At 56.7% G+C, this 23,860-nt stretch overlaps 1 protein-coding gene across 3 annotated transcripts in view; it reads left to right on the forward strand.

The window, feature by feature from the left end:
- The first annotated feature begins 8,245 nt into the window (after positions 1 to 8,245).
- The window catches only part of FOXP4 (forkhead box P4), a 62,026-nt gene continuing 46,411 nt past the window's right edge, over positions 8,246 to 23,860 (forward strand). Inside the window, exon 1 of one of the 3 annotated variants that reach the window (XM_055819938.1) lies at positions 8,246 to 8,383. The gene's annotated coding sequence lies outside the window, so the exon portion shown is untranslated. Of the gene's footprint in view, positions 8,384 to 9,327; positions 9,535 to 23,860 lie in introns of those variants that run through there. The other 2 variants (XM_055819936.1, XM_055819937.1) reach the window with 2 other exon arrangements.

Genomic DNA, 23,860 nt, shown 5'->3' on the forward strand with positions numbered 1-23,860 from the left:
GTGTGCGAATGGAGCAGCCACCTGGGAAACTCAGGTCTTTGGATTTTGGAATGAGCTGGGGGAGCAGGAGGCCTGATCCTGCGGCCAAGGCAGCTCCGATTCATGGTGGGACTTGATTTGTAAAGGCTTCCGCGCCTGTGTGCGTACACACACACATCTGCAAATGCAAAACTCGGTGCGTATTTTCCCCTCACTCTTTAACAGAAGTTTGGCCTCGATGGCACCTGGTTTGGGTGGTTGCTCAAGGTGCTGGTGGCTTCTTCCCCGTCTGGTCTTGCAGGAGCAGCTCCCTCCTGCCACTGCCGTCCTGTGCGTGGTGAATTCAGTGCCCTGCTGCCATCCCGTCCCCACCCGTGGCACCTCTGCAGGGGCTGGGGACCCGGCCCCAGGGCATGGCGAGCACCAGCACGGGCTGCACGAGGGCTCGTGGCACGTGTCCCTGTTGTCCCCAAGCTCACGGGAGCTGCTCTGTGGCCCCAGCCAGGATCCCGGGCTGGCGTCGGACCTGGGGATGCTGCAGTATTGTTAGAGTGAGGCGGCGGCGGAGCCCTTGGTGTGGGAAGCAGTGCCAGAAGCCGAACTCCAGCCCCAAACAAAGCGCTTTTGTGCTCCCGCCGGAGGGCGAGCAGGGATGGCTTCCTGCTGCCCAGCTTTTGGGGGCTGTTTCCCTCATCTTCGGTGTCCTGTCCTGCTGCTGGAGCATTAAATAGGCCAGATCCTGACCTCCAGAGCCTTCCCCTAACCCCACATTTTGATGCGAGTGCATTGCAATCCCAGGACCGGCTGCTTTGCCATCTTCCCCTCTCCTCCTCTTCCTCCCAGCCACGTTGTTAGCATCCTCCCCGTGTAAATTTTAATGAATTGTCATCAGACCAAAGTAATCACCAGTCAGCAAAACTTAATTTTACAAAAAGACAAAAAGAGGCTTCGCTCTAATTGATGGAAAATTGGTCGTTTCTTGTCAGGTTATTGTTCATTTCCCGTCCGCTAATGACTCCTCTCCTGCCAGCCATGCCTGGCCCAGGAGCCTGGCGAGCATCACGGCTGCCCCACACAGCAGCTCCGGCGGCTCTTGCCCTAAACAGAGCTCTTACAAAACCTGAAATAAAGAGGAATATTTTCATTAATAAACTTTGAAAGGGCAACGCAATGGAAACTTGAAAAAGGCGCAAGGAAGATGAGCTGATGTCCTGCCCGGCAGCCCCAGGGGAAGCAGCAGGAGCGATGGGAAGCACTCAGCTGTTTTCATCAGGGCACACAAGCAAGCAAACAGTGCTGATAAAGAGAGAGACGAATATATTTTTGGATGCCTTTCTGTTTGAGTCACCCAAGATGAGAGCCAGGTAAACGAGGCTGGAGCACCGGTGCAGATCCAGCAGAGCTTTGCTGAATTCCTGGACCCACACATCAGAACTGGGTTTTAATGAACCAGGTGCTGTCCCTTTATCCGTGGTGATGGGGGATTCTTGGGATGGGGAAAAAAAGGTGGATAACTTTCTTTCCCTTCAAATATTGGCAGCCCAAAGGAAACCAGACCTGCCTCACACCATCCCAACCACTGTTACTTACGGATCATATTGCAGTAGTGCCCAGGGACCCTGGTCTGGTCCCATCTTGTTCGGAATGGTCTAAACACACCCGTGGACTCCATGGAGTCGCATCCCGGGCGTGAGGCAGCCCCCAGCCTCCCCGCACCGCTCCATGAGCTTGGTCTACACAGGCTATTACGGTAATTTGATAAGCCAGTTCTTCGTGATATGAATCTTCGCCTTCGTTAAAGGGAGGAAAAAAAAAACACCATTGCATTTTGATGGCTCACAGGGACAGTTCATTAAGCAATCAACTCTTTTAATGAAATATTTCTTTGTTAAAATATTCATTGATCTGCCGCGGTTTTGCATGGAGAAAGGGAAGGACCGTGTCCCAAATGCTTTTCTGTTGAGTCTTCCCAAGCACGCACTTAAAACAGCGGGTTGTGCCCCAGCATCACAAACACGGTAATTCACACATCAGCCCTTGGCAGGCACCCTTCAGGGAGCCCCTGGGCTGGAGCAAGGATCCAGGGCTTTCCAGAAATGGCTTTTTTTCCCCACCTCTATCAGGCTGTTATGCCTAAGGACGGCTGAGGATTTACACACCCGCTCTGGGTCTCCCTGGGAGGAGGCAACGGAGGGATGTCTTGGGCATCAGCTTGGGCAGAGCAGCTTGTGCCGCATGGCCGGGCACCGGGTGCGGACGTGGTGGCAGAGAGGGGGCAGAGCTGGGCCAAGTGTGAACAGAAATGGGAGCGGGCAGAGTGGTGGCGATGGGCAGAGTGGGAACAGGGGCGTCCCAAAGTGAGGGACTGGTTCTCCTGGTGGGGTACGAGGGGACGCAGGACCCCTTTGCACCCATGGGGCAGCACAGCAAAGGCCATTTTATATCCCGCAGGGATGCTACGGCCCCGGTGTAAGAGCAAGGAAGAGGGAGCTCGGAGAGCCAGGGTAGAGAGCATTGGCAGAAGAAGAAAGAGAGGAGGGAAAAAAATATCAAAGAGTAAGAAATGAACAACTGCAGACAAAGCGCCGAATCTGGCCTCCCCCCTCCTTTCTCAAACCTTACACCATGAGTAATCCCCGCCGCTCGGCACCGTGACGGCTCAGACAAGTAGTCACCACGTGCGGGTAAGCATCTCCCCGAAGGAAACAATGCAGACAAACACGGTGAGTGGTGCATGCAGACGTCCTGCTCTGGATGAGTAATGTTATTTGAAAAGCAGATAAATAAAAAAAAAAAAAAAGAGAGAAGAGAGGAAAGCGGGGGAAAAAAAACCCAACCAAAAAACCCTCGGTGTGTGCTGGTGGGGAGAGGGAAGCCATGTGTCCTGTGTCCCTGTGTCTCAGTGTGCTCGTGGCATGGCACGGCATGGCACGGCAGCTCCCGAGCAGGGGGTACGGCTCCGTGGGGGTGCCACGGACCCTGCAGCGGGGGGATCTGCGGCCCCTCCGCTCACGGGCTCCTTCCTCTCGGGCACTGAGACTTTGCAGGCACGAGGGGAAACGGGTCACTGCCTGGAGCCCCCCACACCACGTCCCCTCCTCTGCGTGTGGGAGCAGCACACGCAGGCGCTGGTGGTTTTGCCTCTCCGCTGTCTCTCCTTTAACCAGCTGCTTCAGCTCACTAAAGCCCCCTGAGCCCGCTCTCTCTGACCTTCCTCTCTCTGTGCAAGTAGGGGAAACTGAGGCACGGTACAGCTGCAAGCCAGAGGGCCTTCAAAGCCCCTGCCTGGGCTCTCTGGCTGTGCTTGGGTTGCTGCACCCCATTTCCCTTCACGTCCCTGCTCTGCAGACAGCTCTGGAGCAGGTGTCGGGATCCCCCGTCCCAGGGGGCTGCTCTCCCAGGAAACTCCGAGGGGTTTTCTGGCCAAGGGTGATGGGGGACACGCTGGCAGAGCAGGGGGGAGTGATGCCAGAGCCCGGACAGACAGCAGCCTGTCGCTTTAAAAGGGAGCCAGGAGCCTCTCATCACTTACAGTAACTCGGTGCATCATTTCTTTGCCTTACGCAAGAGGCGAGTGGGGTCCAAGAGCTCAGCGTGGCCACGGCCCTGCCAGCACGTCCGGGCAAAGCCGGATTCCTCCGGGTGCTCAGCAGCCAGCGAGTATGGGCTGAGCAAGGCATGTGGCCACGCCAGCACCCTCCCTCGGGGGCCCTGGGGGTCTCCTTGGGACCCCCGGCTCTGCCAGCCCTGTGCTGGCTGCGGATGCAGCAGCTGGAGCTGTGGGCTTGCCCTGGGGGACTGATCCTGCACCCTTCACCGTGGGTCTGTGCATCCTGCCGTGATGCTGAGATGAACCCCGAGGTGGTTCATACCCGGACCCCGGGGGAGGTGAGGGTGCAGGGGCTGGGCTCAGGGTGCTGCCTGGCACCACGGTGTCACAGGGTGCTGCAAGAACTGCATGAAAGTGGCTGGTGGAATTTGGGTGGAAAAACAGCTTTTTTGCTCATCTATTGAAATTTCCACCCTGGAAGGGATGGGAATTTGGGGCTTAGCTGTGTCAATGCACAGCTCCCTCTTCAAAACACTACTCTGGAAGGGAAAAAATAACTTTCTTCCCTCATTATCCCTATTTTCCCATTCCCAATTGTCTTCTTTTTCTTCATCCCATGTTTTTTTCTTTATTTTGCCTTGGAAGAGGGAGGGAGAGAACCCGAGACAAGGCAGGAAGCAGAGGAGGGTTCAGGGGACTTGTTCGCATCATCAAATACAGATTTTTTTATATAAGCATCTTTTAAAAAGTCAGGTTTTCCTTTCAAAGTTACCCTTCCCATAGAACAAAAATTAGAAAACAAATGAGATGTTCTGCACCACCCATTTGGCAGAAATGGCCAACCCATAACCTGTGGCAAGTGGCTTTGGGTTTCGGCTTGGAGAGGACTCTCCTGGAAGGATGAGGGTACTGCCTGGTTCAGAGCTGCTTTGTCTTGAGTAGGACTTAAGACAAACCTAAACTGACCTTTTCCACGGAAGATTTCAGCTTTCTGTCAACCTTACAGCAAGCTGAGAATGTTTCCATCCCAGGCAAGCTCAGGAGCGAGAACCTTCGGTTGAAATTTTTCACTTTTCAAAGGTTTTCAGCATTCTGGTTGGAAGAGCAGACGCTTTCTGAAGGAGAAAAAAACCCCAAACAACTTTGCCAGGAAAAGCGATTTCCCACAGGTAAGAGTTTGGGGATCGATCGCAGAAGCATAGGAGTGAGGGTGAGCTTGGAAGAGGTGGAACGTGGGATGTTCCTAAGAGCCGTCACTTGCCCCACACCAACTCCTGGTCCTACAGCCACGTGTCTCGGTGCTTTCTAACCAGACATGATGCAAAACGTTTAACCTAAGAGCTATAAATCCTGCTGCCCCATCCCCTCCTGAAGGTGCTTTGCCTGTTGCAGAACAAAAGGAAGTTTTTCCCTTTTTTTTCACTCTCTCTCTCTCTTTGGGGAGTTCAGCACTGTATCACAATCCCCCATGGTCTCTCCTGTTGTCACCTTCCCAGGAACCTCCCGGCCACCTTTGCAGCATCCCTGCTGTCCCTGCAGCCATCGGCTGTGGCGGAGGCAAGGTGGTCCCTCGGGGACCGAATCCCACCAGGCAAGGTGCCATACAAAACCCTGGCTGAAGCCTGGTCAAGCCACATCTCCTCACCCAGATTCCTGCTCACTCCTAGGTTTTTTTTTTTCCTGGCTGACACAGATGAACAAAGAGGGATCTTTGGGCCACGCTCAATTCACAAACTCCCCTTGGTGGAAGGCTGCCCGTGTCTTTTTGTGCAAATCCTTCCCGCTCAGATGCTATTTGATGTCTTCAAAGGGGCTATTCTTATGTTGAGAAAAGAGGGCAAGCGCAGGTTTGACGAGGCTCGTCACTCAAAGCTATTTTTCGCTCGGAAAAGTGCCAGTTTGGGATTAAAAAAAAAAATAATTCTGTTTTTCATAGGCTGATATTTGGGTGAATAACTCATAAAGACAGAACACTGGGTATTAGGGTGTAAACTTGGGGAGGGGAAGGAGAAAACAGCTTTTTTGTGTATCTGGGAGGGAAATAAAACTCCTTGAACCCACAAAAAAAATGCCTGAAGAGAATTGTCTCGGCCGAGCCAGGGGCAGGCCGCAACTTGCGGTGTCTCCATTTTGCTGTTGTGGGTCAAGGCTACATCCCAGAATGATGGTGGGGCAGGAGAGGGCAGTGAATTTCTGCGGGGGGCTGCCCCTCTGCTTGTGGGGAGCAAAGACATCGCCCTGGGCTCGAGCTGCCAGCGCCCCGTGGGTTTGTGATGTGCCAGGAGGGATCTGGTCCAAGCTTGGGGGGGAGCGAAGCTGCCCCTCTTGCCCTGTGGTACCCAGCCCTGAAACGGGTCCGGGTGTCCCATACTGCTCCAGCTGGACCGCGGAAAGGATGGAGAAGTGTTGAGTGTCTCCCCCCACTTTCTATGATTCTTTAAAATGTCCCTTTTGAGCAAATTAATAGCAAAATCAAGGGGAAAATGCCCCGACAAGGGTGCTGCGGGGTCCCGGGAGGTGGCAGGCCAGTTCCCGCAGGAGGTCCCATGGGTGATGCTGAGGGATGCAGAGCCCGGCCACCGCGGCCGTGGGTCCGAGGAGCTGCCCGGGAGCATGGAGGGGGCTGGCTGGAGGTTTTTTCGTGTTCTTTTCATTGCAAGGGAGAGGGGAAAGCTGTCTCTCCCCGCGAGAAAACGCACTGGCAGGAAGCAGAGCCCCCACCTTGTACACAGCGCCAGTGCACAGCGCTTCCGAGAAACGGGTCCTGGGGGGCCTCTTCCAAGAAAGCCGGGCTCCTGCCACCAGGACCTGGTTCTGCAGAAGTGGGTGTGCAGCAAACGCTCCTCTGGAGCCTGGGAGCTGCCTGAAAACCAGCTGAGCCCTCCGGAAAATCCCAGGCCTCCAAACAGCTCATCCTGCTCATCCTGCTCGTCCTCTGAGGGATGATCTTCAAGGGGGCAAAACTGATGCTGGGGCCACCAGAGCTTGTAGCCTGGGAGGGGGGGAAACCAGCTTTTCCACCCCACAGAAATTCCCAGCTACAGGCTTTCAATTCAAGAACAGATTATTTTTTTTTTAACAACAGCTTTCCTGTAAAAAATGAAATTATAGGGGGAAAAAAATCCAGGTGGGTTGAAATACCTTTCATTCCAATTTCACCTTTTAAAACTATTTTATCTGTCCATAAAATGGAAATTTCAAAAAAAGCTACTTTTGAAGTAAAAAAAGAAGAACATAGAGTGGTCCCACATTGGTGCTGTTGAAATATACCGGCTTTGACATGTCGCGGAAAACTTTGTTTCACTCCTTCTCTGCGAGATTTGGACCATCCACCCCCAACCCACATGGATGGCTGCGGGTGGGGGGAATGGCACCCCCCAACCTGCTGCTCCGAGCCAGCCTCAGCGGCAAGGCCAGGGCCCCGAGCCCCCCTCCACAGCTGGCTGCATTCCCCCGATCTGCTTGGTGGTGGCCCCAGTGCCCGTTTGTGTGCAGCACCTGGGTGATGGTTTGGGTCCAGCACCCAGGAGATGCTTTGGGTCCAGCACCTGGGTGATGGTTTGGGTCCAGCACCCAGTGCCTGGGTGATGGTTTTGGGTCCAGCACCCAGTGCCTGGGCAATGGTTTGGATCCAGCACTCAGGTGGTGGTTTGGGTCCAGCACCCAGCGCCTGCGTGATGGTTTGGGTCCAGCACCCAGGAGATGCTTTGGGTCCAGCACCCAGGTGGTGGTTTCGGTCCTGCACCCAGTGCCTGAGCAATGGTTTGGGTCCAGCACCCGAGCAATCGTTTAGATCTGGCACCCAGGAGATGGTTTGGGTGCAGCACCTGGCTAATGGTTTGGGTCCAGCACCCAGAAGGTGGTTTGGGTCCAGCACCCAGGAGATGCTTTGGGTCCAGCACCCAGGTGGTGGTTTCGGTCCAGCACCCAAGTGCCTGAGCAATGGTTTGGGTCCAGCACCCGAGCAATCGTTTAGATCTGGCACCCAGGAGATGGTTTGGGTGCAGCACCTGGCTAATGGTTTGGGTCCAGCATCCTCACGGAGGTTTGGAGCCTCCATCCAGAAGATGTTTGGGTCCAGCACCTGGGTGATGGTTTGGGTCCAGCACCCTGGCACGGACTCTGCTCCCCTGGGGGCTCTGGGGACCGGATCTGTGCTGGTGGGACGGGATGTTGGGGTGTGACAGAGCCGGGCTGGGGGCTGTGGGGGTCACAGGCTCAGCCCCTCACTGTTCCAGCTGTAATCTGGGGTCAGCGCCTGTGTCCCCGTTCACGCTGTGGGTCGAGCTGTGCCCCCCCGGCACCGCCCAGCTCCCCGCTGCCCCCTGCCTCAGTTTCCCCGTCGCAACCCAGCCCTGGGGCATCGCCGCGCTCGGGGGGGACACACCAAAAGCAGCAGAAACCAATTAGCGCAGGCGTTAATGAGGAAAAACGCGGAGGGGCAGAGACTGGGGCACGTCGCACTGGGGTGGGGGCATCTCCCCCCTCCTCAAAAGCGCGAGCGGGGGGGCACGCACACCCACCCACCCTCCGCCGGTTGGGGGAGGAGGGAGAGAGCGGGGGGGGGGGTGCGGGGGGTGGTGCGGGCGGGGGAAAGCGGCTGCACCTGCTTTAGAGGAACTATGGTAGGGCGGCCCCCGCGCTGCCGCCGCGCCGCCGCCGCGCCGAGCCGGACCTGAGCGCGGCGCGCACGGCCCCGGCCCGGCCCCGGGCTGCCCGCGCTGCACGGCCCGGCGCGCCCAGAGCCGCAGCGGGGCAGGGGCGGCGGCGCCGGTGCCCGCAGCCCCCCGCCATGCCGCGCCGCTCCTAGTGCTCGCAGCCCCGCCGCGGCCGCCCCGTCGAAGTTTGGGGAAGGTGCGGGGGCTGGGGGGGGTGGAGTGGGTGGGCGGGCTGCGGGGGGGGTGGGGTGGGGGGTGTTGGGGGGGGCGCCCCCCCTCCCCTCGCCGCGGACCCCGGCGCTCGGCGCGACCAGGTGGGTGAGAGCGGAGCGCGGCCGGGGGGGGGTCCGTGCCCCGCGGGTGGCCCCACGGGGGTGCGCGGTGCCTCCGCCCCACCGCGCCTGGTGGTGGCGGGGGGGGGTGTCGTGTCGGGGTGGGGGGGTGTCCCCCAGGTCCCCGCCAGCAGGTGTGGGGCGGGGGGGGGCCGCCCTGCATGTCCCCCCCTCCCGCGGAGCGCGGCGGCGCCGTCCCCCCGCGCTCGGAAGTTTGTTGCCGGACAAAGGGAGCGGGGCCGGGGGCTGGGGGAGGCGGGGGGGGGGGGGGGCGGAGGGTCCCGTTGTTTTGGGGAGGGGGGGTGTCCTCGCTGCGCCCCCGGGGCAGCCCCGCCGGCGGCGGGCGCGGGGGTCTCAGCCGCCCCCCCGAGGCGTTTCGGCGGCCGGTGGAGGGAAGGGGGGAGGGGGGGGCAGCCCCCTCGGGGGAAGGGGGCGGGGGGGGTCGAGCACCGGGAAACTTGCGCTGCCGCCGGGAGAGCCGCGCTGCCGGGGCCGGAGCTGCCGCTGCTGCGGCGCCTGGGGGTCCCGCACCCCCGGGGGGGCTTCGCGCCGGGCGGCTTTGAGCCGGGGGTAGGGGGGGGGACCCGGCCGCCCCTGCCCCGCCGGCCGCCCCAGGGGCTCGCTTTGTCGTTCCATCCCATTTCCCCCCTCATCCTCCTTTTCTCTCCCGTTTGCTTTTAATCCCGGCTGCTTGAGAGGCTTGGGTGGGTTTCCCCCCCACCCCCCTTTTTTTTTTTTTTTTCTCCCCATCCCCCGTCCCGTTGCATTTTAACTCAGTCCCCCCCAGCCCTCCCCCCCCCGTGGATTTGCCTCCCTGGGGGGGGGGATCAGCCAGCCCCAAGTTTTGCAATTCCTGGGAGCAGCCGCCGTTCCCGTCAACCTGCCGCCAGCCCGGCCACCGCTCCGGGAATCCGCCGCCTCCCACATCCTAACCCGGCCGGCGAGGTGAGGGGCGAGGAGGACAAATGCCTGGCTTCGGATGGAGCTGGAGAATATTCCCGAGCAATTCCCGCAGGTTTGGACTCCGGCGAGGGGGGGGGGGGGGGGTGTTGAGGGCACCGGCTGCGCGGTGCAGCGCTGCCCCGCGTTTCACCCGTGCTTGTGTTCCACCCGGTTGCAAAGTTTGAGGAGCTTCGGTGTGGCTTTGTTGGAACAGGGAGCGAGGGTGGGGGTGGTTTTTCCAAGGATTTAGGGGGGTCTTTATAACTGGACACGATGCCGGCTGCCTGCGGGAGGTCCCGGCGAGCTGGCTGGGACCCCGCCGGGCAGCGGCTACTCGTGCTGTCGGCGCTAAGCATGTGCTTGGAAAGAGTTGGGATGATGGACTTGGCTTCTGGAAATTCAGAAATTCCCGGGCACGCACGGTTTGGCGAGGCTGGCGGCGGGTCGCCTGGAGCAGCCTCTTTCATCCCATTCCCACCCCGGTGTCCGCCTTCGTTGCGAGATGCTCTCCCAACCCTGGCAAAGTTCAGATCCTTCTATTCTTCCCTGATCCATCTCTCCCGGCTGTGGGATAAACAAACGCGCCTCTGTCTCTTCTCCCCTCTCCCCCTCTCTCCCGCTAAAAAAGAAAAGGCACTTCAGAAAGTGCTGCCTGAGCAGCAGATTTGTTCGGAATATTTCTTTTGGTGGTAGGAAATCTGTTTTGAGTTGGCAGGCGCGTTTCGAAGGTGTGTATAGGACAGAACAAGTGGAGTGTAATTGGTTTTTCTTTTTCCATTTGGGAGTGATTTTTTTTTTTTCTTTTCCTTTCCCCTTTTGAAAAATAAAAATATAAGCGGAGGGTTGTCTCTCTCCCTCTTTCCCCTCCTGTGCACTTTTTAATACAAATGAAAAATGTGCGTAGGAGAAAGCAGGAATAATTCACAGGCATCTGCAAACTCCACTTTGCTCGGAGTAGTGGTTGGGAAGCGCCCGCTTTGAAAACTTGCGCTGGGATTTTTTTTTTTTTGCTGCTCTTAATATAGTCCTAGAGGAATTTGTGTCTGAATTCCTCCCTGGGATCGCTCGTCGGCTTCGGGCAGCTCTTCCATCGCCATCGGTCTGGCTGGGAGACCGCGATTCCCAGGGATTTGCCTTTTACCACACTCAGAACCAACTTAGCGTCGGATTAAGACCTCACTTTTCCGCAAGCATTGTAAAGCTGTGGGGCATACAATAAAAATGTTATTAGTTTCTGTATGAAAAGGTTGGGTTGTTTCTAACCCAAACCAGAAGTAGGATTTACTTTTACAAATTTCTTCTTGTGTGTTAAAAATTTACACGAGAAATATGTTATGCTGGAGGAACAGGCATTTGATGTTAAATCAAGCCAACATGTGTCTCGCGCAGGCGGTGTGACCCTGGTCCTTGTGTGTTCGCAGAGACGTGTTGTGTTCCCTTTCGTGCCTCCCGGTATTCGCAATTAAATGTAGCGAAGTCTCAGGCTCTTGTGAAATCTAACTCTTAATTTATTACGATCTATTTTTTGGTTGTAATTTCCACCCCACCTTCAAGTCCATAAAAAAAAAAAAAATAAATCCAACGAGACCCCAGGAGTGGGTGGATGGAGAAAAGAGATCTGAGAGAATTACCCCCTTCCCCCCTTTTTTCTTTTTTTCTTTCTTTTTTCCCCCCACTCCAGGTCACTGAAATCAAACTGGGAAGGGGGGATATGTGAGGGAGAAGGGACGGAATGTCTTGTGCTGAGCTGGGGAGCTTTTGTCAGGGCTGCGGAGCCCTCGGTGGCTCCGGCTCCTGCTTTTCTTCTGCCCTTTGTGGTGCTGGGGCTGGGGTCGAGGCGGGGAAGAGCCTTCCCCAGCCCTTCTGCTTCGAAATAATGGTCGGGACCTACTGGTTCGAGATGCTCCCTATTTTTTTATTATTTTTTTAATTTGTATGTATTAGTTGTTGTGGGCGTTTTGTTGTGGGTTTCCTCCCCCCACCCCTATCCTGCCCCAGCTCCTTGTGCTGGGGTGTTTGGCGTGGGGATGGGGATACCCGGGTAGAGCATCGCTCCAGTGATAAAAGCCAAAGCGTGCCCAGAAACTGGCTGGTGCGAAGCTGGGACTCGTCAGGGGGAGTGTGGGGGGGGTGTATGTGAGAGAAGGGGATGAGCACGGACCCCCCCCTCCTTAACCTGCGTTGCCCGGAGGGGTCAGGGGGAGCGGTAGGTGCCCCCCGAAGGAGGTGGCGGTGGAGAAAGTGAGGGGAGAGCTGGGACTGTGCTGGAGGGGGGGGGCAGGAGGCTGAGCAAACAGAGCGAAATGAAATAAAACAGATTAAAGTTGCTGCTGGGGGGAGGCGGGGAGGGGGCTGATACTTTGGAAAAGAAAAATAATGTAAAAAATCTCTGTAAACGCCGTGTCCAGCCCTAGTCACCTCCCTGGAAGACGGGTGACTGTAGGTTTTCCGTCCTCCTTTGAGAAGGGAAGAGCAGGGTGGGTTGAAAAAAAAAAAAATATAAATCTGGGCAATGTATAAAATCAAGTGACACTAAAATATCTACTCCGGGCCCTCGCCCTTTCTCTCCTAATAACCCGGCAGGAATGCGAGTGCACTCAGTTGTGAAGTTGCTGCCCGGAGAGCCGGGGAGCTTTTCTTCTCCGCCGCTGGAGAGGGGGATGCTTTGAGTCTGCTGATGTTTGTGTCTCACTGTGGGGCTGGGGGGAAAGGGGGGTGGCAAAGCTCTGGCTTTCAGGGGGGTTTCTTCTTTTATTTTATTTTTCTTTTCCCCCCCTCTTTCCTCTTTTCTTGTTGGTCTGGAAGGGGGGAGCGAGGCCGGAGGAGGAGAGGTGCAACGCTGGGTTCGCCTTTGTAGCGACAAGGTGGGGGGTGAGCTGTGCCCCCGGCCGGGAACGGGGCTCATTCTTCCGACGGGAGGAAGGCGGGAGAGCCCGCAGCCCCCCGGCTTTTCTTTTGCTCGTTTAAAAGTAATACGCGTTTGTGGCTCTTTGCGTGGCGTTCGGGAATTTGGAGGAATTCTCTTTATTTATGGAAGGGAGAACTGGGGTGGTTTTCGTCCTTCGTCCCCCTTGCCCACGGTGGTTTCGAAGCGTGGGAGACCCCCCCCCCCCTTCCCCCGCCCCAGGTTGTGGCTGGCGGGTTTGTGCGGGTCTGGTGGGGATGCTCCCCACTGCTCACACCCCAGCATCTCCCCGGCTGCGTGGGGGGCTCCCACCTCCTCCCTGGGGGCCATCCTGGCTTTATCCTCCGCTCAGCACCGGGGCTCCCGGAATGACCCTGCTGCTGCCTCGGCATCACCTGCCACTTCTGGAAGTGGAAACTTGAAATTTCCTGTCCCGTCCTCTTTGATTTCCAGCTCCTTCCTCCGGCGCGGCCGCGGGGGTTACGAGGGGCTGGGGGGTACTGCCCCGGTGGGGTCGTGCTGTGGGCATCCTCCCCACGGAGGGTCAAGCGCTGTGTTAGCAGGAGAGGGAAGGGAAAAGGGGGGAAATAAATCCACAAATGCGCTCGAAGCTTGGAAACCCATACGTTTGCCTCCGAAGGTGTAAAAATCCTCAGTGTGCCACTTCGGGAGCCCCCCGGTGCACCTGAGAGAGACGAGGGGGTAGCTACACACTTGGCAATAAAACGGGGGGCTGTGCCGTCAGGTTTGCAGTGAGTTGCCCTGTGGCTTGTGACCCTGTCGGGCTGGTCCCTGCCGGCCCCTCCAAGCAGCCGCGGGGGCTTCGGCCACTACAGCTCCCTCCTCGGCCAGCTGATGGGCGAGCGGTGTGGGGAAGGGCTCGCACCCATTTTATCATCTTACAAAACCTTCCCCCTCCCCCTGCTCACGGTGCTGCACCTTTTAAAGTCAAATATAACTTGTAGATCAAGATGGGGCTGGGTGCAGCTTGAAAAACTTCCTAATTTTTCTTTTTCCTCTGCTGCAAGTGTGTAAAATACAGTGAAGACACCACTCGAGGGTTGTGTTTGTGCTGGGGTTTGGGATTTTTTTTTCCAATTTTTCCTAATATAAACCCCTTTTGGCAATCGCAGAGGCGAGCCCCTGTGATAAAACATGTTGCTGGTAATCAGACTGCCCGTGACAAAAAGCTGTTTGCGAGTGGAACGGCATCAGGGAAAGGGAAGAATTACGAGGCAGAAGCGGCGGCGGAGGAGAGCTGCTCCCTTCGGAGGTCGGCAGTGCGATGCTGCGGAGGAAAAGGCAACCCGTCCGTCCGCCACGTTATTATTTTATAAAGATCCTGCTGGAGGAGAGATTAGATCTGGGGACGGAGCTGGAGGGAAGTCATTAAGGGATTACGATGCCTTGCGCCGGCAGCGCAGACGTGGGCATGGGGCTGGCAGTAACGGTACCTGGATACCGGGGCAAGTGAGCCCGGCATGCGCGAAGCACTTGGCACAGGGAGTCGGGATCCTCTCTTCTGGTTTGGGTTTTTTTTTGGTTTGGTTTTTTCAATTTTTTTTTTTTTTTTAGGGAGAAAAAAAAGCCTGTGTTTGCAATCCACTCTCGGGTAAAGTGAGGTGGTATTGCTGCCCGGCGCTCGTGCCCTGGCAAGTTGGCGAAAAGTCTGTGGCGTGTTCCGGCGGAAACCTCCTCCTGCGTGCCGGGTCCGGATTAGCAGCACAAACATGCCGGTTTTTTAGCAAAATAGGGAGTGGTGGGTGGCTGTGGGAGGAAATTTCACCTGGTCCCGACTCTGCTGGCGGCTCCTGGGTGTGTTTATCGGAAGGAAAAGGCTGAAACTTTTCTTTGGAAGATTACTTGCAAAACCGTGGAAAGGTGCAAAAAAAAAAAAAATTTCTTTTTAGGGTGCTAGAGGGGGAAGGAAATCCCACGGGTGGTTTGGAAGCTGTTTATTGTGCCTCATTGGCAAACCTTCTCCACGTGACCGGCTTCGGCTGGGTGCTGGCACTGGGCAGCCAGAGCTGGGAAAGCTGGGAAGCACTGGGCTGGGCCGTGAGGCTGACTGGGAGCAGGGGAGCCACAGCCCCCCAGGGAGGAGGAGGAGGAGGAGGAGGAAGGTCTTCATGTGATGGGTATGTGCTCTGCGTGCGTTGTGCGGGCTGTTGGGCAGCTCCCAGCCTCCGGGAGATGCCGTCCCCCGGAGTGGTTTTGCTGGGGAACCGATGCCCCTGTTTAAACGAACAGGGGGGCTGCGGCTGGGATCAGCCGGGATGAGCCGCTCGGCTGGAGCGGGTGGTGTTGAAACGACCGATTTCAACACACCTTTGCCAGGTCACTGGCGGAGCTGGGGTTTATCTGGTGGGATTTAACTGTACTGAGGGCTAATAAAGGCATAAAACATCACCGGTGCCGTTGGGGGCAGCGAGCGCCTCGGATGTGCTTGGGCAGGGCTAGCCGAGCATCACCCCACGGGCTTGCCTGGGGGGCCAGGAGCTGCCGAAGCTCTGACCCCAAACCCTCCAGCTGTTCGCTGCTGCCTCAGAGTCCGGCTTTATTCCGCAACCTGTAGGTTCTTAGGTGAGTGATTTTTTTTTTTTTTTTTTTTTTTTTTTGCCTGCTTACTGTGAATCTGCAAGCAGGGGACTGTCGTGTATTTGCTCGCCTGTGGGGAGATTGGGACGGGGACCACCTACGAGAAGCTGTCATGGGCTTGGTGAGAGATGCCTTCAGCCTTGGGAGAGAGGGACAGCGGAGGGAGGCTCGAGGTTGGTTGCTTAATGCAAAATAGAAGGCCAGAACCTGTGCTTGGGAGCGAAGGACGCGCTGGGATCCCATCTACCCAGGAGCATCTCCTTTTGGTGGCCCCTCCGCTTTAGTTTGCTGTCTCTAAGTGGTCCAGTGTGGCCCGTTCGTGGGACTGCACTTGCCCGGTGACCCTCTGCCAGCGTTCCTTGGCCCAGGGGCCGGCTCGCTGGTGTGCTGGAGCCTGCGGTGGGCTCATGGCTCGGCTGCGAGGCACCCATCATGTGCCGGGATCACGCCACATCCCTGGGGTTGCCCCTGTGGGATGGGGTTTCCATCATGGGCAGTCCTGCTTTGGCCGTGTTGTCCTGGGTGCCGCTGGGAGGATGCTCCTGGCTGCGGGACTGTCCCCAAATCCTGTGGGGGCGTGGGGCTTCGGGGGCACCTCGGCTCATGGCTTCACCCCCAGCTCCCAGGGGAAGGAGGTGCATGGCTGGGGGTGGCCAGGGACATCTTGCTACCTCCCGGGGTGGGGGGGGAAGGTGCCCCATTGCTGCGTTGGCAAAAGCCTTTGAGGCTCGGGATGGTCACGAGAGTGTTGAAGGAGCCACCCTCTGGGCTGAGGGGACAACTTCTGGCAAGAAATACCTGGCAGGGATGAAGTTTCTTGTTCAGCATCGGGAGTTTTTGCCTGAACTGGACCAGATTTTGGGCAGGAGTGGTGGGCAGAGACCTTGTACTGGGGAGGGAAAAACCTTCTGCTGGGACCTAGGGCTTCCCACGTGGTGGTGTGTCCCCTCTGGGTGCCACTTATCAGGCTGTGCCCTGGCAGCTGCTTTGCCAGGGAGCTGTGTGGCACCGGGGGCAAGGGCTGCACTGGCTGCTGGAGAAGCGCCCCCCAAACCTCACTGCTCTTAAGCACGGTGTGGAAGCAGCATGGAAATCTCAGTGCCTTGAACAAAACCAAAACAGCCTTTAATAACTTGCGAATTTTTTTATTTTTTGGACATCTCCTTTTTCTCCCAGGGGCGCTCCATGCAGCCGGTGAGGGGCTAGTGCTGCTGAGCATCCCGTGGCCCCGCATCCCTGCCCCGGCTCCAAGCTGGGAGAGAGGCAGGAGGAGGTGGTGAGATGTGTTGTGCCACCAAGAGGGATTCCCGGTGGGTGGCCGTCACCCAGCGGGCTGGGTCCTTCCTCCGGAGTCCAAAGTCCCCCAGCCCATCCCTCCTGGATGCAGCTGACGGCAGGAGGGAAATTCCCCGAAGTGCAGGGTAATTCGGATCTGGAATATAAATACGGCATCGTCAGGCCTATGAAAAAATGGAAGAGAAAATAAAGGTGCAGGGGGAGCGTGTCCCGTAACTTTTGTGGCAGGAAATGTGGATTTGGAAAATGTGGATTTGGAAAATGTGCTGTGCCAGGCGTAGCTGCAAAAAACGCCGATTTTGCTGAGGTGGGTTGGGGGGGGGGGGGGGAGCGAGTCTGTGCTTTTCTAAAGTGCCGTCTCCAGCTTTGTTCCCAAAGTTATTTGCTCTTTCTGCCTCTGCTCCCCCACCTGCTTTCCCTGCGGTGAACTCTCTTCCCTGACCAGAGCGGTGACACTTTCATCCCGCATTTCTGCGGCCGGATCGCGGTGGGATGTGGTTTGGTTTATGGGCATGGGGAGGGTCTCCCCCTCCCCATCTCCTGCTGGTGCCGCTGTGCCCAGCGCTCGGCTTCGGCTCTGCTGGGAGCAGGGTTTGGGGGGGCCGGGCTGCAACTGCTCTGCCTGGCACAGATGTTAGCTGCTTATAAATTAAAACCTCAAAATCAACATGATTTCTGATTTGGAAAACAAAAGGGGCGTATGTCCCCTGCTGTGCAGGTACATCGGGGGCCAGGAGGAGGAGGAGGAAGGTGCTGCTGTGCATCCCATCGCTCCCGATTTGGCTCGGGCTCTCAGCACCCGCGGTCCTGAGTGCTCGTGCCTTGCTCCTGCCCCCGCAGCGGGTCCCATTCCCGTCCCTCTGACCCCCTCAGCGCTGGGGTGGGTTTGTAGGGTGCAGCTTGTGGTGGGGGGTCTGGGTCTGACAGCAGAGCCCTTGCTGCCCCGTGCAGGTGGAGGAGAGGAGCAGGCAGGCTGTGCGTGGGGCCACATCCTGCACCCGTGCAGCCCTGGCTGGGCTCAGCGCTTTCCTGGCTGCAAGTGGATGGGGGTAAAAACGCCAAAAGTCGCTGTGCCCAGTGCCATCGAGGAGGGGGCTGGCCCTGGGAGCTGGGCTCCACATCACCTCCTGGGAAAAGGGCAGGGGAAGGTGGTTGCTTCCCGCACGCCGGCGGGTCCCTTACGTGCACTGGGTGCAGGGTCCACCAGGGCAGGGACGTGGGGGCTGCAGAGCCTGGGACATCACTGTTGGGTACAGGGTGCGCGAGCAGGTGCCACCCCCCGGCTGCCCTTTGGGGGCTCGTCCAGCCTGTGGAGGCATCTACACAGGCTCGGGGAAAATCTCCCCAGATTTGGGGTTTGTTGTGCATGTTGGGGAGGGGGATGCCCGGTCAATGCACTCCCAAGAGAAACAAGTAAAGGAAAACATCCTAAAATTATGCCAGTGGGGGTGAGGAGCCCCAGGAAGGGATTTCTGGCCAGGCTCCGCGCTCGTGGGGTGGCAGCGGGTCCTCTTCATCCCTCGTTTGCCGAAGCAACAGGTGGAAGGTCTGTGCTGCACTTCGGGTCTGGGTTTCCCAGCTCCTCCGCTCACCCAGGCAGCGTCTGCGGTGCTGTGGGACCAGCCCGGCCCTTTTAATGGGACAGATCCTGGGAATGGATCCTGGGGCTGGGCTCTGCCTGCCCTGAAGGCGCTCAGGACCCTCTGAGTGCAGCGGGCAGGTTGGGATCAGCACGGCTCCATTCGGGTTATTCATCCTTCTCACTTGGAACCGGGATTTTATTTATACCTAGCGTGGCAGAGCCGCCTCTTAGGGGCCGTTCTGAAATCCCTTGAAGCCTTTCCCTGGATGCTGGTGGGCTCGAGCCCAGGATAAATGTCCTTTTCCTTGGGAAGTGAAGCCGCAGCTTCAAATCTTGCTCTGTCAGGGCTGTTGGAGCAGCCCCATCCACAGATGGAACACCGCGTTACCCCGTACCATGCAGGGATCGCACCGGTGCCGACACCGGCATCGCTGGCAAAAGCAGTGCCGGAGCAATTTTCCCCCAGGTTGCAGAGCTGGTGGGTTTAAAATACTCCCTGATGAGGCCAGTCCATTTAGAGATACAATGAGGGGAGGTTTAACAGGTGAGGGAGCTCGTTTGGGCGTTGGTGCTGGTTCTGGGGGAGGTCGGTGCCACCTGGTCACTTGTGTCCCCACCGTACCGGAGCAGCGATGCTGCAGTGGGGACCACCTGAATTTGCAGCCATAGATTTGGGTTGCTGCAGGAGGAGCTGGTGGCCGTGCCCGGCTGTCTGGGAGAGGGACAGACCCCTCAGGGGGGATGAGCATCTCTGTCATCACAGGATCGGTCCTTTCTGACCGTAGCAGAGGTGTCTGCTGGTCCTCACTGTTGCAGATACAAACGCTCCAGGAACTGCCCTGGGAGCGAGCAGGGGGTCACTGGATTTTGCCAGGGGGGTTAGAATAATTGATGTTGTAAAATTCCTGGCAGTGGGCAGGAGCCGTGGTCTGTGCTGGGGCTGGCTGGGGGCATGGGACCAGGGTGGCCGACACAGGGAGGTGGGTCGTGTCCCTCAGGGAGCTGGTGACCGAGACTGTGTCCACTTCGTGTCTTGCCTGATGCTTTGTGCTGGTGTCGCGGTGATTTTTGGTCTGGGGAGGAAGGGGGACATCCCCTGGGGTGGTGCCCTGCCTGGGGCGGCTGGTGACAGACCTGGTGGCACCGTGCCCTACAGTTGGTGATGATGGAGCGCTTGCTTCCCACCCAGGGGAATGTGCTTTGGGGACAGGGCTTGGCTGTGACCCTGTCTCAGCAGGAGATGCAGAAAGATGTTGTGACCCGGTTGCGGAGGAGCGGTGCCGGCGGGGAGCCCAGAGCCACGGTGCTGCTGCTGTGGGGCTCATGCCGAAGCCACCCCTGCATGCACCCAGCTCGAGGGGGGCACCCTCGCCTGCGACCCCCTGCAAGAGCCCACGCATGCCCGCAGCTACGTGGTGCCCTGGGCTGGGGTTTTCTCGGTCTCCCATTAAAACAAGGAGTTTGTGATGCCCGAGCTGCTGCTGGGGTGCCTTGTTGTGGTTCTCAGCAGCCGGTGGTGAGTCCTCCCCAGGCAGGGAGGGCACATCAGGAGCCAGCCGGGCACTGGCCACCTTGAGCCCCGTTCTCTGCCCCAGCACCCATGGGTGCTCACGGGGCCCCTGGAATTTGGCAGCTGAGAGCTGCGGGCCAGGGCGAGGTGCAGGGTGTCACAGCTTGCAATTGGTGAATCATAAACTAATATTTTAAAGAATGAGGATTATTTTTAGGAAGGGTGGAGGGAGGAAAAAAAACTCTTATTTTTTTAAGTGTGCTTTGTAGTAAGGATGTATCTAACACCTCGTTAATGGTAATAATCCCCCGGATTTGCATGGTGCTTCTGTCCTGTGCCAGTGGCTTCCATGGCTGCTGCAGCACGGCCATATCTGGCCCGGAGCATCAGTGGCCACCGGCGTGCTGCCCTTGGGTGTCATCTCATCCCAAAGCTGGGCTTATTCAGGGATCTGGCTGTTCTCAGGAGGGAAGCATCGCCCACTGCCTGGGACGAGCAGGGATTCGGGAGGTGCAGATCACCTCAATTCACTTTGTCCTTCCAGAGCTCTGTCCCAATCCGTAAAGCAGGGATGCGCTGCCCAGATTTGGGAAGATGCTGTGTGTCCCAGTCTGGTAAGGGCTGAGCTCGGGATGCACAGGGCGTGAGAGCCTGGATGGATTGGCATCGCCTGGGAATGCTGTGGGTGACACCAAAGTGGTGCTGTGGGACCAGATCGCCTTCCTGTGTCACCGGCCTGGCAGCAGTCCAGAGGGATGCTGAAGCTGTGGAGGTGTGCCGGCATCCCTCCGGGAACAGAGGGGAGAAACTCTGGATGCATTCGCGGCCGTGGGTGCGCTGGGCAAAGCGTCACCCTCCTGGATTCCCCAGTGAAGGGTGCTGGAGCGGGGATGCTCACCCAGGGAAGAGGACGTGGCAGCTGAATGTGGCTTATCCAGGTGACACAGAGAAGGAGCACGGGGAACCTTGGCGATCTTTTGGCTTCAGCACAGGGTCTGCATGGGGAAACGCTTCCCCCGGCCGGCGGGATGCTCCATGCCTTTCCGCTCAGCCTTGCTCTCTTCCTCAGCACCCAAAACATGAAATGCACCTTCCCGATCCCTTCCGTGGGTGGTGTGGCCTCGCGGCCGCCCATCACCATTCCCGGTGTGAGACCCTGGGACAGCCCAGCCTCTGCTGAGCACGCCGCATCCCAGCTTTTCAGAAAGCACTGGAGAAATCGCTTGTGTTCTTCCAGTCGCTGCTCTGAGCAGAGGTGTCAGGGCTGTCGGCAGCCGTGTCGCTCGCCGTGGCTGCCGTTTGCTCCGGGATGGTGCTGAGGCTGCCGTGGGGGGTGCTGGGCGCCCGGGCAGACCAGAAGTTGAGGCCGTGCAAGATGGAGCCGAGCTGTGCAGAAATAAAATCAGGAAGGTTTTTTTTGAAATTGCTGAGACCGGCTCTGGCAGTGGCTGCGAGACTGAGCCGGCCTCGGGTGATGCTTGCCTCTGATTTGGACGCAAAAAAAATGGACTTCAGACCAGGAGTTTGAAAATGCCCAAGGATAGTTCTCCCCCCCACTGCCTTTTTTCTTCTCCCTCCTCGTGAGCAGCATAATTTCTGGATGGAGACCAGGCCTCTTCCTGCATAGAAATGGGATTTGCCATGGAAAGCATCAGTGTGCAGCAGGGAGCGCATTAAATAGAGCGTTTTCTGGATGAATTTTTGCACATACATGACGAAGTCTGGGAAAACTTGCAGCGTCCGAGTTCCTCCCTCCTGCTCGATAGGCACCATGACTTTTTTTTCCTCCCCTCTGGATTATTTAAAGGCCAGAAGAGACTTTTAGCAACGTCCAGTCTGACTTCACACAAACTCAGCTGGAAAATTTCGCTTGGGGGTCTGATATGGCAGCTCGTGTCCCAGCGCCAGGTCCCTCGCGCCAGTGGCCCTGCCATCGCTCCTCGCCCTGGTCCAGTTTGTCCCTCACCTGCTCCAGGTCATTTTCTTCCTCCCTGGCTCTGCCCTTGCCCTTTGCAGCCTCCCCTGAAGAGATGGGGCGGGGGGGAGCCCCCGTGGCTTGATTTTTATTTTTGTGGAAGAGCTTCCACCCTTGCTGGGAGCCTTCCTCCACCCGGCGCTGAGCTCGCCGTTCCCAGGGCTGTGGTCCTGTGCCTCTGGCAAGTCAGGATGCTTCCCCATGGCTCTCCTCTTCCTCGGCTCATGGGGGGCGATGTCCTTCGTGGCTCTATCCCAGAGGAAGAGCCCTGGTAGGCAGGTGCCTCGATGGGGACACCCGCAAGCGCAGGACCACGTTCGGTGAGCGAGAGGGATGGAGGTGATTTTGCATGTGCAGGGCGTGTTGCCTGTGCAAGGCGTGTTGTGTGTGCGTGGGGTGTTGCGTGTGCCCCGGCTGGGCTTGCGGGGTGCTGCAGCAGAAAGGCTGGGGGAGATGCACACCATGGCTGCGTGTCACCGATGGGGCAAGAATAATAAATAAATTAAAAAAATAAATAATAATAAAAATAATGGTGTGAGCTAGGCGTGTGGGCAGAGGCTTAAACCCGAGCCGGGGTTTGCGGGGAGATGCTGGAGGTGCCTCTCGAAAACACTGGTGTGAAGCCGGCTGTGTCCCGGCGACTGGTGGGGATGGAGCGGGCTGCGGAGCGATGCTGGGGAGCAACTTCGTGAGCACGAGAGTGTGGTTGCACGAGTGTGTGTGCACACGCGTGTGCGTGCACCAACGTGCACCGTATTCTGCGCTGATGCCCCTGCAGCCGCTGCCGTTGGGCTGGGGCTCCGCTCTGGCTGCAGGTGCATCCCATGTCACACTGGCGATGGGAGGTGGTTTTAATTATTGTAATAGGTTTGGGGGGGGGAGAAGGTGTTTGCGTGGAAAATACCCCGTATTTGAAACCCCTCATCCCATGTGGAAGTGCAGAGCATTTCTCGACAGCAAGTTGTGCATGTTGGGAAATCACCTGCCCAGTGTGTGTTTTGGGGTTTGGTTTTGGGGTTGGTTTTTTTTTTTCCTAGTAGTTTGGAATATATTTTTTTTTTGTTCCCCATGAATTTTTTCCCCACCCTATTCATTATAATTTTTGTTAATTAGATTGTGCTGGGGAATGGTCTCTATTCAAAAGAAGAACCTCTGAGAGATGTTTCTCCAAGTGTGTGTGTGTGCATTTCAGGGGAGGGGGAGGAGAGAAGATGCTTGAAAGAAATAATTTTCAAAATAATTTCTTCATAAAGCTCTTTAAAAAGAAAAAGCCAGGTCCCCTTCCCCCACCACGGCCACCTCCCCTTGGCCCCCCCTAATTAAACGATTTGAATTTTCACGTTAACCGCTTGGTGCTTCCTCAGCGCCTCAGATGATTAGAAAGGGATATTCATTTATGCCTTTTAAACACCGCCCCGATTAAAATCAGAGAGATTTTTTCCTTCATCAAAATCTAACATCCTTGAAAAATTAATTTGATGCCTCTTGTTATCAATTAATTGAATCTCGTTGGGAGAGAGGCTTGTACGGCGGGTGGTTGGAGCTGGCCCTTCTGTTCTTAGTTGCTTTCCCCCCCTCTCTTCTCCCTTCTGCTGCTGCTTCCAAACAGTGACATTATAAAACTCTGCCTTTTTTTAAAATATATATTATTTTTACTCATCTCATAAAATAAAATAAATGAATAAAACTTGCTCTCTCTTCCCGCCTTCCTCCCCCATTCCCTTGAGTTCCTCTTGTATGAAAGACCCTTTTTTTTTTTTTTTTTTTTTTTTTCCCTTCCTTTCTCTCATCCCTCTTTCCTATAACTTCCGAGGCAGGGGGAAAGAAAGAAAGTTGGGGCTTTAGCAATTTCTCGGCATAGTAAAGCGGCCAGGGTCCATCTTTCTTCCTTTCTTTAACGGTGGATATTGGATATTTCATTTGAATCTCCCTCTTTTCAATTAAAAGTGCACAGCTCCTTCTCTTAAAGCCGCTCTATTCTCCTCCTCTGTCTCGGCAGCCGGAGAAGCGATTTTCCTTTCTTCAACATTTCAACTCTTCCCCGGAGACAGGCTGCCTGCATTTTTTTTTTAATAGACTTTTTCTCCCTCTATTAAACTTTTCCAATCTTCATCCCTTTATTTTTTTTTCCCTTCCCACCTCTTTAGACAAAAAAAAAAAAAAAAGAGAGAGAGGAAAAGTTATAAAATTTAAAGAAGTGGGTCATTCAGGAAGTTATTGAAGTAAGTTAAAAAAATAGGCGTTCGCTTCATTTGTGCTCTCCTTGGGGTGAATCTATCTGGTTACTTATAGATTCACTCTTCCCTGGTTATTTATGTCCCGTTGTGAATTTGGGGCTGGGGGTTTTGGGGGAGTTTGGTGCTAACTCCAGTGAGTGCCCAGGGCATCCCAGCTTGGGGCTGGGGAGGTGCTCTTGTTTTCTCCGAAGTGCTGTGGGATGCGGGGGTGGGGGATGTTTTCCTCACGGGCTCCCCATGGCTGCTGAGGGCATGTGCCCCCCTGGTCCGGTGCCCTGGGCGAGGGGTGATTTGGT

This window comes from Falco peregrinus, chromosome 16 (genome assembly GCF_023634155.1).
Source record: "Falco peregrinus isolate bFalPer1 chromosome 16, bFalPer1.pri, whole genome shotgun sequence".
Taxonomy (NCBI): Eukaryota; Metazoa; Chordata; class Aves; order Falconiformes; family Falconidae; genus Falco; species Falco peregrinus.